At 47.0% G+C, this 18,808-nt stretch overlaps 1 long non-coding RNA gene across 1 annotated transcript in view; it reads right to left on the bottom strand.

Annotated features, from left to right (window-relative positions):
- LOC134956719 (uncharacterized) overlaps positions 1 to 18,154 on the bottom strand; it is a 124,850-nt gene extending 106,696 nt beyond the window's left edge. Inside the window, exon 1 of the long non-coding RNA XR_010186125.1 lies at positions 18,000 to 18,154. This is a non-coding gene — a long non-coding RNA (uncharacterized LOC134956719). The remainder of the gene's footprint in view (positions 1 to 17,999) is intronic.
- Positions 18,155 to 18,808: the final 654 nt, after the last annotated feature.

Genomic DNA, 18,808 nt, shown 5'->3' with positions numbered 1-18,808 from the left:
CATGGATGGAAGGTCGACAGGGTTTCTAGGTCGACATGTGCTAGGTCGACAGGTCTAAAGGTCGACATGAGGAAATTTTAATTTTTTGGTGTCGTTTTCTTCGTAGAGTGACCGGGATCCCAAATTAGTGCACCGCGTCCCCTCGCATGGCTAGCTTCGCACGCCATGCTTCGGGCATGGTGCCTTCGCTCCGCTACCGCTTCGCTCGGCACACTTTACCGTTCCAATCGTAGTCCACGTGGATCGTTAAGTATGAAAAAATATTTTTTTTTTATAAAACTCATGTCGACCTTTAGACCTGTCGACTTAGCACATGTCGACCTAGAAACCCTGTCGACCTTCCATCCATGTCGACCTAGTGACTGTCGACCTATAGTGGTCGACCTAAACATTGTCGACCTAGACACTGTCGATCTTCAGACCGGATCCCAAAAAATAGTCCCCAAACAGCACATGATGCAAAGAAAAAAAGAGGTGCACCAAGGTCGCTCGATGGCTAAGTTAAGTGACACAAGTGGCCGACACAAACACCTGGCCCATCTAGGAGTGGCACTGCAGTGTCAGGCAGGATGGCACTTAAAAAAATAGTCCCCAAACAGCACCTGATGCAAAGAAAAATGAAAGAAAAAAAAGAGGTGCATGATGGAATTGTCCTTGGGCCCTCCCACCCACCCTTATGTTGTATAAACAGGACATGCACACTTTAACAAACCCATCATTTCAGTGACAGGGTCTGCCACACAACTGTGACTGAAATGACTGGTTGGTTTGAGCCCCCACCAAAAAAGAAGCAATCAATCTCTCCTTGCACAAACTGGCTCAACAGAGGCAAGATGTCCACCTCATCATCATCCTCCGATTCCTCACCCCTTTCACTGTGTACATCCCGCTCATTACAGATTATTAATTCGTCCCCACTGGAATCCACCATCTCAGGTCCCTGTGTACTTTCTGGAGGCAATTGCTGGTGAATGTCTCCACGGAGGAATTGATTATAATTCATTTTGATGAACATCATCTTCTCCACATTTTCTGGAAGTAACCTCGTACGCCGATTGCTGACAAGGTGAGCGGCTGCACTAAACACTTTTTCCTGCCAGTATACGTACGGACTGTCTGACGTGCCTACTTGGATGCGGTCACTCATATAATCCTCCACCATTCTTTCAATGGTGACAGAATCATGGTGGTCATTCCGAGTTGTTCGCTCTGTAATTTTCGGTAATTTTCTTCGCATCGCAGCGATTTTCCGCTAATTGCGCAATGTTCGCACTGCGACTGCGCCAAGTAAATTTGCTATGCAGTTAGGTATTTTACTCACGGCATTACAAGGTTTTTTCTTCGTTCTGGTGATCGTAATGTGATTGACAGGAAGTGGGTGTTTCTTGGCGGAAACTGGCTGTTTTATGGGTGTGTGTGAAAAAACGCTACCGTTTCTGGGAAAAACGCGGAAGTGGCTGGAGAAACGGAGGAGTGTCTGGCCGAACGCTGGGTGTGTTTGTGACGTCAAACCAGGAACGACAAGCACTGAACTGATCGCACTGGAAGAGTAAGTCTCGAGCTACTCAGAAACTGCACAGAGAAGTCTTTTCGCAATATTGCAAATCTTTCATTCGCAATTTTGCTAAGCTAAGATTCACTCCCAGTAGGCGGCGGCTTAGCGTGTGCAAAGCTGCTACAAGCAGCTTGCGAGCGAACAACTCGGAATGACCACCCATATGCAGTGACAGTAGACGACATGTCAGTAATCGTTGGCAGGTCCTTCAGTCCGGACCAGATGTCAGCACTCGCTCCAGACTGCCCTGCATCACCGCCAGCGGGTGGGCTCGGAATTCTTAGCCTTTTCCTCGCAGCCCCAGTTGCGGGAGAATGTGAAGGAGGAGCTGTTGACGGGTCACGTTCCGCTTGACTTGACAATTCTCTCACCAGCAGGTCTTTGAACCTCTGCAGACTTGTGTCTGCCGGAAAGAGAGATACAACATAGGTTTTAAATCTAGAATCGAGCACGGTGGGCAAAATGTTGTGCTCTGATTTCAACAGATTGACCACCCGTGAATCCTGGTTAAGCGAATTAAGGGCTCCATCCACAAGTCCCACATGCCTAGCGGAATCGCTCTGTTTTAGCTCCTTCTTCAATGTCTCCAGCTTCTTCTGCAAAATCCTGATGAGGGGAATGACCTGACTCAGGCTGGCAGTGTCTGAACTGACTTCACGTGTGGCAAGTTCAAAGGGTTGCAGAACCTTGCACAACGTTGAAATCATTCTCCACTGCGCTTGAGTCAGGTGCATTCCCCCTCCTTTGCCTATATCGTGGGCAGATGTATAGGCTTGAATGGCCTTTTGCTGCTCCTCCATCCTCTGAAGCATATAGAGGGTTGAATTCCACCTCGTTACCACCTCTTGCTTCAGATGATGGCAGGGCAGGTTCAGGACTGTTTGCTGGTGCTCCAGTCTTCGGCACGCGGTGGCTGAATGTCGAGAGTGGCCCGCAATTCTTTGGGCCACCGACAGCATCTCTTGCACGACCCTGTAGTTTTTTAAATAATTCTGCACCACCAAATTCAATGTATGTGCAAAACATGGGACGTGCTGGAATTTGCCCAGATGTAATGCACGCACAATATTGGTGGCGTTGTCCGATGTCACAAATCCCCAGGAGAGTCCAATTGGGGTAAGCCATTCTGTGATGATGTTCCTCAGTTTCCGTAAGAGGTTGTCAGCTGTGTGCCTCTTATGGAAAGCGGTGATACAAAGCGTAGCCTGCCTAGGAACGAGTTGGCGTTTGCGAGATGCTGCTACTGGTGCCGCCGCTGTTCTTGCTGCGGGAGGCAATACATCTACCCAGTGGGCTGTCACAGTCATATAGTCCTGAGTCTGCCCTGCTCCACTTGTCCACATGTCTGTGGTCAAGTGGACATTGGGCACAACTGCATTTTTTAGGACACTGGTGACTTTTTTTCTGATGTCTGTGTACATTTTCGGTATCGCCTGCCTAGAGAAATGGAACCTAGATGGTATTTGGTTCCGGGGACACAGTACCTCAATCAAGTCTCTAGTTCCCTGTGAATTAACGGTGGATACCGGAAACACATTTCTCACCATCCAGGCTGCCAAGGCCTGAGTTATCCGCTTTGCAGCAGGATGACTGCTGTGATATTTCATCTTCCTCGCAAAGGACTGTTGGACAGTCAATTGCTTACTGGAAGCAGTCCAAGTGGATTCCGACTTCCCCTCTGGGATGACGATCGACTTCCAGCAGCAACAACAGCAGCGCCAGCAGCAGTAGGCGTTACACTCAAGGATGCATCGGAGGAATGCCAGGCAGGAGAGGACTCGTCAGATTTGACAGTGACATGGCCTGCAGGACTATTGGCTTTCCGGTGTAAGGAGGAAATTGACACTGAGGGAGTTGGTGGTGTGGTTTGCAGGAGCTTGGTTACAAGAGGAAGGGATTTAGTGGTCAGTGGACTGCTTCCGCTGTCATCCAAAGTGTTTGAACTTGTCACTGACTTCTGATGAATGCGGTCCAGGTGACATATAAGGGAGGATGTTCCTAGGTGGTTAACGTCCTTACCCCTACTTATTACAGCTTGACAAAGGCAACACACGGCTTGACACCAGTTGTCCGCATTTCTGTTGAAATAATTCCACACCGAAGAGGTGATTTTTTTTTGTATTTTGACCAGGCATGTCAATGGCCATATTCGTCCCACGGACAACAGGTGTCTCCCCGGGTGCCTGACTTAAACAAACCACCTCACCATCAGAATCCTTCTCGTCAATTTCCTCCCCAGCGCCAGCAACACCCATATCCTCATCCTGGTGTACTTCAACAGTGACATCTTCAATTTGACTATCAGGAACTGGACTGCGGGTGCTCCTTCCAGCACTTGCAGGGGGCGTGCAAATGGTGGAAGGTGCAACCTCTTCCCGTCCAGTGTTGGGAAGGTCAGGCATCGCAACCGACACAATTGGACTCTCCTTGGGGATTTGTGATTTAGAAGACCGCACAGTTCTTTGCTGTACTTTTGCCATCTTAACTCTTTTAAGTTTTCTAGCAGGAGGATGAGTGCTTCCATCCTCAGGTGAAGCTGAACCACTAGCCTTGAACATAGGCCAGGGCCTCAGCCGTTCCTTGCCACTCCGTGTCGGAAATGGCACATTGGCAAGTTTACGCTTCTCCTCAGACGATTTTGATTTAGATTTTTGGGTAATTTTACTGAGCTTTATTTTTTTGGATTTTACATGCTCTCTACTATGACATTGGGCATCAGCCTTGGCAGACGACGTTGATGGCATTTCATCGTCTCGGCCATGACTAGTGGCAGCAGCTTCAGCACGAGGTGGAAGTGGATCTTGATCTTTCCCTATTTTACCCTCCACATTTTTGTTCTCCATTTTTTAATGTGTGGAATTATATGCCAGTAATATATCAATAGCAATGGCCTACTACTATATATACTGCGCAAAACTGAAATGCACCACAGGTATGGATGGATAGTATACTTGACGACACAGAGGTAGGTAGAGCAGTGGCCTTCTGTACCGTACTGCTATATAGTATATACTGGTGGTCAGCAAACTGTGCAAAATTGAAATGCACCACAGGTATGGATGGATAGTATACTTGACGACACAGAGGTACGTAGAGCAGTGGACTACTGTACCGTACTACTATATATATATATAATTATACTGGTGGTCAGCAAACTGCAAAACTGAAATGCACCATAGGTATGGATAGATAGTATACTTGACGACACAGAGGTAGGTAGAGCAGTGGCCTTCTGTACCGTACTGCTATATAGTATATACTGGTGGTCAGCAAACTGTGCAAAACTGAAATGCACTACAGGTATGGATGGATAGTATACTTGACGACACAGAGGTAGGTAGAGCAGTGGACTACTGTACCGTACTGCTATATATATATATATATATATATATATATATATATACCGTATATACTCGAGTATAAGCCGACTTTTTCAGCACATTTTTCTGTGCTGAAAAAGCCCCCCTCGGCTTATACTCGAGTCAATGGCTGCAGCAGACGCCGTGGGCTGTGTGGGCGTCCGCTGCAGCCGGCTCCAGGACAGACACTAGAGGTCATAAACTCATTATTGACCTCTAGTGTCTGTGCGCGTTGCTATGGGAGAGACGTCATGACGTCTCTCCCATAGAGATGATCGGGTGCCGGGGAGCGGGCGGCCGCACGGAGCGGCGGCCGGACGGAGCGTGCGGCCGGACGGAGCGAGCGGACGGACGGAGCGGAGCAGCGCAGCAGCAGAAGAAGCGGTCGGGAAGCAGGAGCGGGGCAGTGGTAAGTATTGTTTTTGTGTGTGTTTGTAAGCGGCGACGGGGGCACTGCAACAGGGGGCAAAGAAAGAAGGGGGCACTGCAACAGGGGGCAAAGAAAGAAGGGGGCACTGCAACAGGGGGCAAAGAAAGAAGGAGGCACAACTACTGGGGGCAATGAAAGGGGGCACAACTACTGGGGGCAATGAAAGGGGGCACAACTACTGGGGGCAAAGCAACGGCAGCATGTTTTTATCTGGCACTGTGGGGGGATATCTGTTACTGGGGGTATATGTGGCACTGGGGGCACAACCCTAGCAACAAGCATTACCCCCTGGCAACAAGCATAACACCTACCGCATGAAACCCCTGGCAACGAGCATGACACCCTGAGCATGAACACCCCTGGCACCGTACATTTCCCACCCTAGGCTTATACTCGAGTCAGTCATTTTTCCCATTTTTTTGTGGTAAAATTAGGTATCTCGGCTTATATTCGGGTCGACTTATACTCGAGTATATACGGTATATATATATATATATATATATATATATATATATATATATATATATTTATATATATATAGTTATATATAGTTATATAGTTATAAAGATAAAGAAATGGAGACCTAGGCGCTATAGTACAGACGTGCGGTGGAGAAAATAATAAAGAACACTCTTTTAACCCTTTTAAGAGTAGCAGCTCATAGTACAAGGTTAGTGTATGGTGTACACATAAATAAAAATAGGTAGTGAAGAAAATAAGCTCTACTTACCTCTGTGTCATCAAGTATACTATCCTGACTAATATAACATAAATACTCGGGTGGATTAAGAAAATAATATGGCCTTGGACACTTATCTGGTAAGTAACAACTTCCAGCCGAGATACTTACCAGATAAGTGTCCAAGGCCATATTATTTTCTTAATCCACCCGAGTATTTATGTTATATTTGTCACTACACTCAACAGCGCTTATTTTCTTCACTACCTATATATATATATATAGTTATACTGGTGGTTAGCAAACTGTGCAAAACTGAAATGCACCACAGGTATGGATGGATAGTATACTTGACGACACAGAGGTAAGTAGAGCAGTGTCCTTCTGTACCGTACTGCTATATAGTATATACTGGTGGTCAGCAGACTGTGCAAAACTGAAATGCACCCCAGGTATGGATGGATAGTATACTTGACGACACAGAGGTAGGTAGAGCAGTGGACTACTGTACCGTACTGCTATATAGTATATACTGGTGGTCAGCAAACTGTGCAAAACTGAACTGCACCACAGGTATGGATGGATAGTATACTTGACGACACAGAGGTAAGTAGAGCAGTGTCCTTCTGTACCGTACTGTTATATAGTATATACTGGTGGTCAGCAGACTGTGCAAAACTGAAATGCACCCCAGGTATGGATGGATAGTATACTTGACGACACAGAGCTAGGTAGAGCAGTGGACTACTGAACCGTACTGCTATATAGTATATACTGGTGGTCAGCAAACTGTGCAAAACTGAAATGCACCACAGGTATGGATGGATAGTATACTTGACGACACAGAGGTAGGCAGAGCAGTGGACTACTGTACCGTACTGCTATATATATATATATATATATATATATATATATATAGTTATACTGGTGGTCAGCAAAATTCTGCACTGTCCTCCTACTATATACTACAATGCAGCACAGATATGGAGCGTTTTTCAGGCAGAGAACGTATAATACTGGTGGTCACTGGTCAATGGTCAGCAAAACTCTGCACTGTCCTCCTACTATATAATACTGCTGGTCCCCAGTCCCCACAATAAAGCAATTAGCACACTGAGCACAGATATTTGCAGCACACTGAGCACAGTGAGATATGGAGCGTTTTTCAGGCAGAGAACGTAGATATTTGCACTTGCAGCACACTGAGCACAGATATTTGCAGCACACTGAGCACAGATATTTGCAGCACAATTTGCAGCCCACTGAACATAGAAACTGAGAGGACGCCAGCCACGTCCTCTCACGATCATCTCCAATGCACGAGTGAAAAATGGCGGCGACGCACGGCTCTTTATATAGAATACGAATCTCGCGAGAATCCGACCGCAGGATGACGTTCGGGCGCGCTCGGGTTAACCGAGCAAGGCGGGAGGATCCGAGTTGCTCGGACCCGTGAAAAAAAAGGTGAAGTTCGGGCGGGTTCGGATCCCGAGGATCCGAACCCGCTCATCACTAGTGTCGACCTATTGTGTGTTGACCTAAACCCTGTCGACCCAGAGTCCCATACCCAAATATTTATTATCACCTAAATGTATGACAGAGGGACTGCAGCAGATATCTGCAACACCTGGTGCGATCCCTCCATTCCCGCCGGCAGCCGCATCCCCAGGGCCGGCTCTACCATTAGGCAGCTTTAGGCGGCTGCCTAGGGGTGCCGGCTCCTGGAGGGCACAGCTGAATTCATCTATCAAAAAAACTGAAGGTTGTCTCTGTATGCGGCCTCCTCCTTTTACGCTGCGCTGGCTGCCGCTGCTGGTCTAATCAGGTGCAGCCGCCACTATCAGGCTGTATCACATAGAGCAGGCTTTTTCAACCAGTGCGCCGTGGCACCCTAGTGTGCCGCGACCAGTTGCAAGGTATGCCGCGGAGCCAGAGCACCTTCAGAGTAAACTGTTGGCCCGAGCTCTTCTTAGAGGATCAGTCGTGCATCTCACCACCCAGCCAGCCCACTCGCCTGCACACACATCTTCCAGTTCCTGCCTGCATACACAGCTTTCCTTGCCCACCGACATCCACACCTGCCCGACCGCCCGCTGCTCAGTATTCGCAGCACTCCACTATGAACAACCCCCGCCAATGAGGGACAGGGAGCAGGACAACAGACCGGTAGGGGCTAATATTTGTTTTTGTTTTTTTCTCCTGTGGGGAGCAATAGGATTTATGTAGGGAGCAATATGATTTACGTGGGGAGCAATGTGATTGTTTTTTCTGTGTAGGCCAATGTATGTGTGGATTTTTTTTTTTTACTATGAGGGCCAATGTGTGGTTTTTTTTTCTGTGGGGAACTGATGGTGTGCCTTGGCAATTTTAAAATATATTTCGGTGTGCCGCGAGTAAAAAAAGGTTGAAAATCACTGACATAGAGTCTCAGCACTTCCTCTGTGCCAACACGTGTAACATCAAGTCATGTGAAGGCACATTGGTGGCGGATGTAACTATAGCTCCCTAGGAGTGCCCCCACGGCCGCCCCTCATAGCCCTGATGCACCTCCTACAGGCCCCTGTAATGTTGCTGCCACCTGCAAGAGGTATCCTGCCAATGCCGAGGGGAAAAATAGGATTTTGGTACTTACCAGGTAAATCCTTTTCTTTGAATCCATAGGGGGCACTGGAGTACTCTTGGGATATGGACGGTGTTAGCAAGGACTGGGCACTGAATATTCAAATTTCAGTAACTCTCCTCCCCTCCATACTCCCAGAATACCTCAGTGTTTTTTCCTGAGGCGAACAGGATAGAGAGGATGAACAATGGAGAATTACCTATAATATTAGAACATAACGAACAACAATAAAGTTGACACATAACGTAACTGACAACTAACCAGTTGACACCATAACCGATAAATCGGTGAAAATGTGTTACCATAAGATCCCCTGAACTTACCACAACCAGGTAAAACTGCTCTGGGTGGGCGTCCAGTGCCCCCTATGGATTCAAAGAAAAGGATTTACCTGGTAAGTACCAAAATCCTATTTTCTTTTTCATCCACTAGGGGTCACTGGAGTACTCTTGGGACGTACCAAAGCTTCCCTCGTGGGCGGGAGAGCTGTTTGGCACCTGTAACACTAGGCGGCCAAAGCTAGATGCTGATGCCGCAAACGTATTAAACTTGTAAAAGCGCACAAACGTGTGCACTGATGACTATGTAGCCGCACGGCAATTCTTTGTCGTAGAAACCCCACGACCAGCTGCCCCTGAAGTTTCCACAGAACGTGTGTAATGAGCTGTTACTGATGTAGGCGGCTGTAACCTAGCATGAATGTAAGCCTGTCGTATGGTCAGTATAATCCATCTGGATAAGGTCTGCTTAGAAGCTGGCCAACCCATTTTGGCAGCATCATAGAGAACAAACAACGTATCCGTCTTACAAACTGTAGACGTTCGGGATACATAAACGCGTAATGCGCGTACCACATCCAAAGTTCCAGACTGTCCTGTTAACACAGGAACTACTATTGGTTGATTGATGTGAACATATGACACTACCTTTTGCCAGAAAGCGGGATTCGTACGAAGCTCCGCTCTGTCATCATGAAACCCTACAAACAGTGGCTTGCATGCCAATGCACCCAAATCTGAAACACGCCTTGCTGAAGCTAAGGCTAGGAGAAAAAATCGTTTTCCAAGTGAGAAACTTAACATCCACTTGATGTAAGGGTTCAAAGTATGAAGCTGTACAAAATCTAAAACCAGATTCAAGTCCCATGGCGCTGTAGGTGGAATGAATGGAGGCTGTACTCTGAGAACACCTTGCAGAAAAGGTGTGTGAGACGGCAATAGAGCCAATATTCTTTGAAAGTAAATTGACAAAGCAGATACCTGCACCTTTAGTGTAGATAAACGCAGTCCTCCATCTAACCCCGTTTGTAGAAATAACAAAAGACGGGATAACTTGAAAGATGATGTCGGAAACTTCCGAGCTTCACACCAACCTATATAGGCACGCCAAATCCTGTAATAATGAGCTGTCGTAACTGGATTTCTAGCACGTAACATGGTTGTTATAACCGATAGTGGAATGCCCTCTCTTCTTAAGAGGGCGGTCTCAACAGCCACCCCTTCAAACGCATCCTCGCTAAATCGGGGTAAAGAAATGGACCCTGTCGTAACAGGTCCAGACGTAGCGGAAGCGGCCTAGGATCGTCTGCGAGTAAGCAACAGAGAGAGCAGCGGAAACGGTGGAAACAGATACCCGAGGCTGTACAGCCACGCAATCGTGAGAGCATCCACTGCCACTGCCTTTGGGTCTCGCGTTCTGGACACATACTGGCTCTTGGTGATTGTGGCGAGATGTCATCAGGTCCACTTGAGGGTAACCCCACCTCTGGACCAACATGTGAAACACTTCTGGATTTAATGCCCATTCTTCTGGATGAAAATCCTGATGGCTGAGATCATCCGCCTCCCAGTTGTCCATTCTCGTAATGAACACTACCGCCAATATCACTTGGTGATGTTCGGCCCAATTGAGGATTCGAGCTACTTCCCGCATTGCCATGCGGCTTCTCTTTCCCCTTTGTTCATTGATGTACGCGACCGCCGTTGCGTTGTCTGACTGCACTTGGACAGTCTGAGACCGAAGCAAGTGCACTACTTGTCGTAGCACATTGTAAATTGGTCGGAGTTCTAGGACATTTATAGACAGCAATCTTTGGTGATCCTCCCAGAGACCCTGGAGCTGACATTTTGAACTACAGCTCCCCAACCTCTGAGACTCGCGTCTGTGATTAGAACTATCCAATTCCAGACGCCTAACTGATTTCCTGTGGTTAGATTGTGTACTTGGAGCCACCAGAGTACAGAAACTCTGGCCCGTGGAGACAACCTCACCCTCTAGTGAATCTGCAGATGCGAGGCCGACCACTGTGCGAGCTCATGCAGTTGAAAAGGAAGTGAGTGAAATCTTCCGAACAGAAGCGCTTTGAAAGCCGCCACTATTGTGCCTAACAGGCGAATGCACAAACATACCGAGGCTTGAGCACTAATCGTACCAGATGACGAATAGTCTGTACTTTCTGTTCTGGTAGACAAATTCCTCGATCTACCGTATCGAGAATCATTCCTAGGAAATGAAGTCGTTGAGACGGAATCCGATGCGAGTTCTTGAAGATGACAAACCAACCGTGCTGAACCAGCACATTGTACCTTAGCAACGCATGTTGAAGGCGCATTTGGTTGAGACGGAGCTTTGATGAGCAAATCGTCTAAGTACGGAACTATTATCACTTACAGGAATATGAGATGAGCCATCAAAACATACATCACTTTGGTGAATACCCTAAGCGCTGACGAGAGGGCAAACAGTAGAGCCTGAAACTGATAATGGATCTGCCGTATTGCAAACGCAAGAACCTCTGATGAGGTGGCCAAATCGGAATGTGTAAGTACGCATCCTCGAGATCCAGCGCAATCATGAATTCCTGTGGCTCTAAACCTGCAAGTACTGTCCGCAGAGATTCCATCTTGAATCTGTAGTAAGTATGCAATATTGGCCCGACCAAGCCATCCGGCTTTGGTACCACAACAGACTGGAATAATAACCGTGACCTTGTTGGTGTACAGGGACCGGAATCAAAACTGCTGACTCCAGCAGAGAGTGAATGGCAATTTACCGAACCGCCCTCTTGCCGTCCTACACAGGCAGTCCTGTGTTGAAAAACCGCAGAGGCGGGAGACTGTCGAACTCTTATCTTTGAAGGCGTGCTCCCACAACTGGAGAACCGAGATGGGCTGGGAGCCCGTCATGCCACTGGCTTGCCGGTGACCTTAGCGTCCGGACGACTGGCGTTGGTTTGTTGAAAACCACGTCCTCGACCTCGCCTACCAGGCGTGGCTGTTTGTCTACCACGGCCTCGAAAGGGCTGAGGTCTAAAGGATTCGAACGCTGGTCCAGAGTATCCCGTGAAAAATACCTTTGTGCAAATCAGGACCAAACAACCTTCGCATAAGGTAATGCTTGTATTCTTCTCTCGACCTTTGCCTCCGCCTGCTAAGGACGCAGCCAGAGCGCTTGTCGTGCCACAACGAGTGACGCTAAAAGGCGAGAACTGACTAGGCCGACGTCCGTAGAAGCTGTACATAGATAATCAGCAGCTTCGCAGATTTGATCAGCGAGAAGCATAAGGTGGACGTTTTGTAGGGCGGACCTGAGTCCTGTTATCCAGACAAGCAACGCCGTAGTTACCCAAATGCCAACCAAACACAGTCGAAGCAACACCCCTGCTGCTGTATACAGTGACTCTAGCATAGCTCCCATGGAGATGTCACTGACTTTGGAAACGGGTAACTAGACTGAAATCAGCGAGGTTTAGAAACCTGTGTATCAGGATCCTATTAACATCTTATTTAGAGATTCCACGCTGGAGATCTGTGGCCTAGTAAAGACCACCTTATAAATTGTCAGAGCCTCTTCAGTCCCTGTAAACTTCAGAGACTGACGCACCCACACTATCTGACTGCTGGTCTATTCACCCTTCTCACATTCATCTTGCGCAGTTAGGCCTGGCATAGAATCGTCATGATTGCAACATAGCAGAAACTGCAAATGAAAACTATCTTTGCAAAATAGGAGATGAAATGGGAGTATAAAATATACTGTGCATGTGGTAGAACTCACCGGGAACCCACTGGTACAGACATTGCAGTGAAACAACTTTCCCGTCTTTGCTGGTGACTGACTTATTATGTAACCAGACAAATAAATAGACAAAGACAAACCAATTCCACCTCAGTAAAATTGCGAAAATGTGTATATGGTCAAAGTGCAGTGCACGTGGCCAGACCATAAGAAACCTGATCCAAAAATTCCTACCAACACCCCTGTGCCATCCGGTGAAGCAGTGTTGTAGGACAGGAACGTTCTGGAAAAGAAACAGAAAGTATGATTAAAATGGCCTCCAGCCATGTGCTTATAGTCAAAGAACATATAGCATATTTCGTTACATGACCATATATACATACATGCAGTATTTTATATACATTTTCTATGGTATAACATTGTCTATGGTATAACAAGTGCTACACGAATGCATATATAACACAGTGCAGCCCCTTCTTTAGCATAGGCTATGTATTGCTGCTGCTGTGGCATAATCTCCCCCCCCCCCCCCCCCCTGCAGCTGCGCTACAAGTAAGAGGGACAGGGAAACTCCTGACTGCCCAGCATGAGCCCACTGGTTACTAGAGGGCTGTTTTACAGGGACAGACCGCGGCAGCAGTGTGCACTGTCCGCGGTCTGAGTGATCAGAGGCGCCGGCATCCCCCCCCCCCCCTGCTACCCCTTAGTGTGTGCAGGGAGCGCTGGCAGTGCTGAGCTGCCGGCCGTTATTGAGACAGACCGCGGCAGCAGTGAACGCTGCCTGCGGTCTGAGGGAGCAGTTACCTTCCCCTAAGAGACGGAGCCTCCGGCCGTTACAGGGACAGACCGTGGCAGCACTGAACGCTGTCCGCGGTCTGATTGCATTACAGGCAGGGAGCGCTGAGAACGGCGCTTGCAGCGGCCGTCCAGCGCGTCCCTCTGAGCGGCGGCCGGGAATAGGGGAGCGGCGGAGGGGCGCTGATAACAGCGGTGGCGGGGACGGAGCAGCGGGATGCCTCGGGCGACGCACATAGCAGTCCCCCCACACGGCGGCAGTGTGAGCTGACCGCCCCTGGCATAAATACCTGGGTTCCTGTGCTCTGACGGGGCTTCTACAGCAAGCTCCATTCTGCAGCCTCAGCTGAAGGTAGCTGATGTACTTGGGCTCTGACGGGGCTTCTTCCAGCAAGCGCCGTGATGTCCTTTCTGCAGTCTCGGCTGTTGTTAGCTGAGCTGCTTGTGGCTGTGAGGGGGCTCCTTTGTGAGGCCCGACACGCCAAGAGCTGCACGCAGCAGCTTCTATAATCCCGTACCCAGAGCTTTTGTGTAAGCTGGGAAAGGATTGCAATGTATAAAAAAGAAAACAAAAATATTTAAAAGTAAAAAATGTATGTCCCCCTCTGGAGGTCACACTTGTGCTTCCTGTCCATGTGAGCACCGAAAAAACACTGAGGTATTCTGGGAGTATGGAGGGGAGGAGAGTTACTGAAATTTGAATATTCAGTGCCCAGTCCTTGCTAACACCGTCCATATTCCAAGAGTACTCCAGTGCCCCCTAGTGGATGAAAAAGAAACAGCTTAAGGTAAGTAACCCATGGAGATCTGTGGGACCACAGACAGTACAGATCTTACAGCCCGATGGGTGGTTTGCCCTTATAAACTGCATAATAAGGAAAACACAGGTAAAGGGGCACAATACAGTACAGTATATGGAGGAGGGAGGTCAGTAATGAACGTACAGATGGAGGGATGGAACATAATAGGGAGCATACAAATATGTTATGTCTGCGTATATATATGTATGTTTATAGTACACATACAATTAAAGGGATGTAGTTGGCATCCCGGTGGATGGGATGCCGGTGTTCAGAATACAGGTGCCGGAATCCAAACACCTGTCAGAATGCCGACGCCAGAATCTCGGCAGCCAGTATCCGGAATGTGAGTATGCCAGGGAGGGTCAGGCTTAAGCTGTGGGGAGGGAGGGTTAGGGGGAGGGGTACAGTTCATTTATTTTCTTCAAAATGTCGGGAATATGGTGGTCGGTATTCTTACTGTCGCCATCCCATACCCAACCCCAATTAAAGACCCCATATATAGTAAAATTGGCCTCATTGTCCTACATGATTCTTAACATGCCGGCTAGTGTAAAGAATAGACAACACCCCAGGACTTTTAAAGTGAAAGTATATTGTCAGCAAAGTCACAAAATGTTGTGACTTTGTTTACAATATACTTTATCACTTTAAAAGTTCTTGAGTATTGTCCGTTTTCTCTGAATGGGCCAGATGTACTAAGTCTTGAAAAGTGATAAAAGTGATAAGGTACCAGCCAATCAGCACCTAACTGTCATGTCACAGACATATGTATAATAATACAATTACCACAGTCCACCTAGTGGCCAACTGCATCTCCCCTCCAGGAGTGGTTGCAGGTTAGGGGGCACTAGGCTGAAGCTTTGCCTAGGGTGCAGAGAGATCTTGCACCGGCCCTGCGAATCCCCATAGGTTTCTATGGGGATGCTATGCTGCTAGATTTACTAATATCCGGGATGCAAAGAGAACCCACCCCGGAAATGACTCCTGTGCATGTGGGGTCAGCAGGGCCGTGCATGTGCAGTAGTCCAGCTTCCACACTGAGCACTGTGGATGGACAGGCTCCTTTCGGAGCCCGTGTTCCTGTGGGCACTCATTGATACACTGGCAAGTACAATCGTATATTGCAATGCGATCCCGGGCACTAATATCAAGCCCAGATCGCATTGCAAATGTGATTAATAATAACAAATTGGTCCCTTAGGGCGAGATGTACACCAAACATCCGAAAATAAATTTGGGAGCATTTCCCAGATGTACCAAGCTCCAGGATGCCACCAGTGGTTCTCATACTTTGTTCCGTGGCACCTTGGGGGTGCATCGGAGTACTAGCAGGGGTGCCCTGGGTTGGTGGTCCAAGACCAATTCAGTGTTTATTTACGGACAATGTCATTGTCAGTGCCAGTGCATGTGGCTTCCAGTCATAAAATATGTGGACAAACAGAAGTGAATCCTGTCCTTCACCACATAACTGACCGTAAGGATGACACATAAACACAATTTACTTAATTTAATAAAAATTTCTGAATTTGTCAATAAGAAATTTTTGGCCTAGGGGAGCATCGAAAAAAATTCTAATACGTTAGGGTGCCATGATTCAAAAACGTTTGGGAACAACTGCCATACACACTAGAGCTTGCATCTTTATGTGGCATTACCCAATAGACATTGGCGTTTCTATAATGGGTGCAGTGTGTGCGAGGCACACGGGCCCCCAGATCCAGGGGGGCCCACCCCGCACACATTTGCTTAATACTTACCTCTCGGAAGTCCCCCGTCGAAGCCATCCCTTTTCGGCAGCGCAATAGAGTTTGAACACTAGGGGGAACAAACTCTATTGTGCCTGCTGAAAACTCTGGAAAGACGGCACGGCGGCCATTTTTCCGGAGTTTCGCTCATGCGCATTTGCAAAATCTTTGGGAAAATGGCCGCCGCGCCGTGTTCCTGGAGGTTTGTGCATGCACAATAGAGTCTGGTCTCAGACTCTATTGCCGCTGCCGCGGAGAAGGATGGAACCGCCGGGGGACTCCGGAGAGGTATTAAATGCTGTGCATCAGTCAGAGAGGAGGGGGCCCCTGAAGCAGAAGTCTGCACACGGGCCTCCTCCTCTCTTAAAACGCCCCTGCCAATAGAAGAATATGGGCTTCTCACCACGACTCTTAAAAGAATCCAATTGGATCCCTCCCAGAACCCCCGGTGGCCCCCTGTTGTCAGCCCGCACAGAAGTCACCTTCATGGAGACCACACCTGTCACAGGCACACACATTACTCTATTATTCTCTACACAGATATTACCATATCTATGATGCCTTGCATGTTAATGGGAGCTGCAATGCTTCTTTCTCTGCTGAGATAAAACTAAATTGTCATTATCTATGTTCCATGTCATTGCATTTATTTATATGCTAACCCCCTAAATGTACTATGGTATATAGTATGTTGGTCTCTAGGGTGTGGATCATTGAGTCTATCTGAAAAAGGTCGACAGAGTCTAGGTCGACCCAAAAAGGTCGACATGCACAAGATCGACATGGGAAAAAGGACATGTTATAAAGAAATTGACATGGTCAGCAGTGGTGTAGTTTTCTCCGTAAAATGACGGGAACCCTAATTAGTGCACTGCGCCCCCTTGCATGACTTGCTTCGTTCGCCATTCTGTGGACAAGTTTACTATTCCCAATCGTAGTCCACATGGATGGTAAGTTATGAACAAGTTGAAAATACTAAAAAGTTGTAAAAAAACTCATGTCGACCTTTTCCTGTGTCGACAATTGCCATACAGACCTTGGAAACTCAGGTTTACAGCCCCTGCAAATATATTGCCACATATAGAGCCACTGGGATGTCAAATAGGTCCTATTACTCGAGTGGGGCATGGCCATCAGGAGGTAATAACTCATCAGCATTGGATACACCAACTGGGTAAATTATATAGAGATAATTAAGGAGGATTATGAGTGCGGTGGACATACAATAATTGTTAGTTTGGGTGGAGAATCCTTTCCAGTAACATATACTATGTTGACTGTTCTTATCTTTTAAGAAAGCAGTGAAAAAGAACAATCTATTATGGAATGTCATGGGCAGGATTAAGGGCCACACTGGTCTGGAGCCGGAAATGTTCAAGGGCCCGTACTGAAAAGGGGAGTAGCTATGACCAGGGCTGTGTGGGCGTGGCCAGCAACATGTGGGCATATACACCCCTTACATTCTCAGTCTCACTGTCTGCCTAAATACATGCAAATAAAAAAATGACATCAGATCTACAAATGCAATTTAAATACTTATGATTTATGGCCGACTGTGTGGCCAGTGAGGTAGCTAGTCACCACCATCCTGCCATAATAATGGACCTATTTTTATAAGGCATCCTGGAGCTGGAGCTACATCCACCCCATTGTTAATCAGACCCTGTCTTCTTTTATATCATGTCTTCTGTGTACAATCCCGAGTAACAGAGAGGCTCTGTAAAGACTTTAAAATGGTGAATAAAAAAAAAAAAAGGGGCATGCCTATGAAACATAACTGTCACGCAAAGCTTTATCATTTGAGCTTTTTGCTCTATATCAGAACTGCACATCAATATCAAGAGGATCCCAGGCAAGCAATAGATCTTCAAAGGAAGAAGGCAGTGTTTTTTTTATGGCGAGTAGCTGCAGCCAAAGCATGCATGCTACATGCCTATATCAGGAGGGCCAGGATCAAACAGCTAACTTTACACAGAGACAAACACATGCCCATTACCTTCAGTTCTCCTTTTCGCCCGAAGGCAAACTCTTTTCTTATCCTGCAAACACTGATCGCTTTGTTCCCACCCGTGGAAGTTTAAGGATAACCAAATACACATCGTGCAAAAGCAGAAGAAAACACTTTGGGAGGAGGGATGAAAAAAGACAGGGGTTACAGGAAATGGCAGACATTTTTTGTTGAATTAAATCATTAAGACTGACCTGAAAAGTTAAGAGTGAAAGAGGAAACAACTGGTTACATTTAGGTCACAAGAAACAGCCAAGTGGGGAGCTGAAAGCAATTATCATAAATGAATGTTACTCTTTTATGCCTGACCACCATGCCTGCTCCCATAATGCTCTCTGGCGATTGTAAAAACAGATGCATTATTTAGGCTTCCTTCACGGAGTTATTAGCTAATACAATTGTCAGAACATTTATAAACCAACATCTGTTATGATTAATGTAAACGGAGGATTAATCAGTTTTTTTTGGGAAAAAAATAACAATAATAATATTTTTACCACAGGATGAACAATAAAACATACGAGTTTCGTTCCATTTGTGGTCAGGCGTTTTCATAATAATGTTTTCGGGGAATCACTCCATGCATTTGATAGAACTTGGCGCTTGCGTGGTGTTTTCTTTTAACACAGCAGGGAATTTTGTCATCCTGCCATTGGAATGATCTGTTCGCTGTGACACTTGGGAGTATCTGCGAGGGAATGCTGTATTAGAAAAGATATTTGTTATAGTTAAATTTGAACAACTGAAATAACAAGCATTGTTACTGTGTAACAAGGGTGTGAAATCCCAATGAATAG

Source organism: Pseudophryne corroboree, chromosome 9 (assembly GCF_028390025.1).
Source record: "Pseudophryne corroboree isolate aPseCor3 chromosome 9, aPseCor3.hap2, whole genome shotgun sequence".
NCBI classification, from domain to species: Eukaryota; Metazoa; Chordata; class Amphibia; order Anura; family Myobatrachidae; genus Pseudophryne; species Pseudophryne corroboree.
The sequence above is the reverse complement of the archived record's forward strand: the minus strand, read 5'-3'. Positions and strand labels throughout refer to the sequence as shown.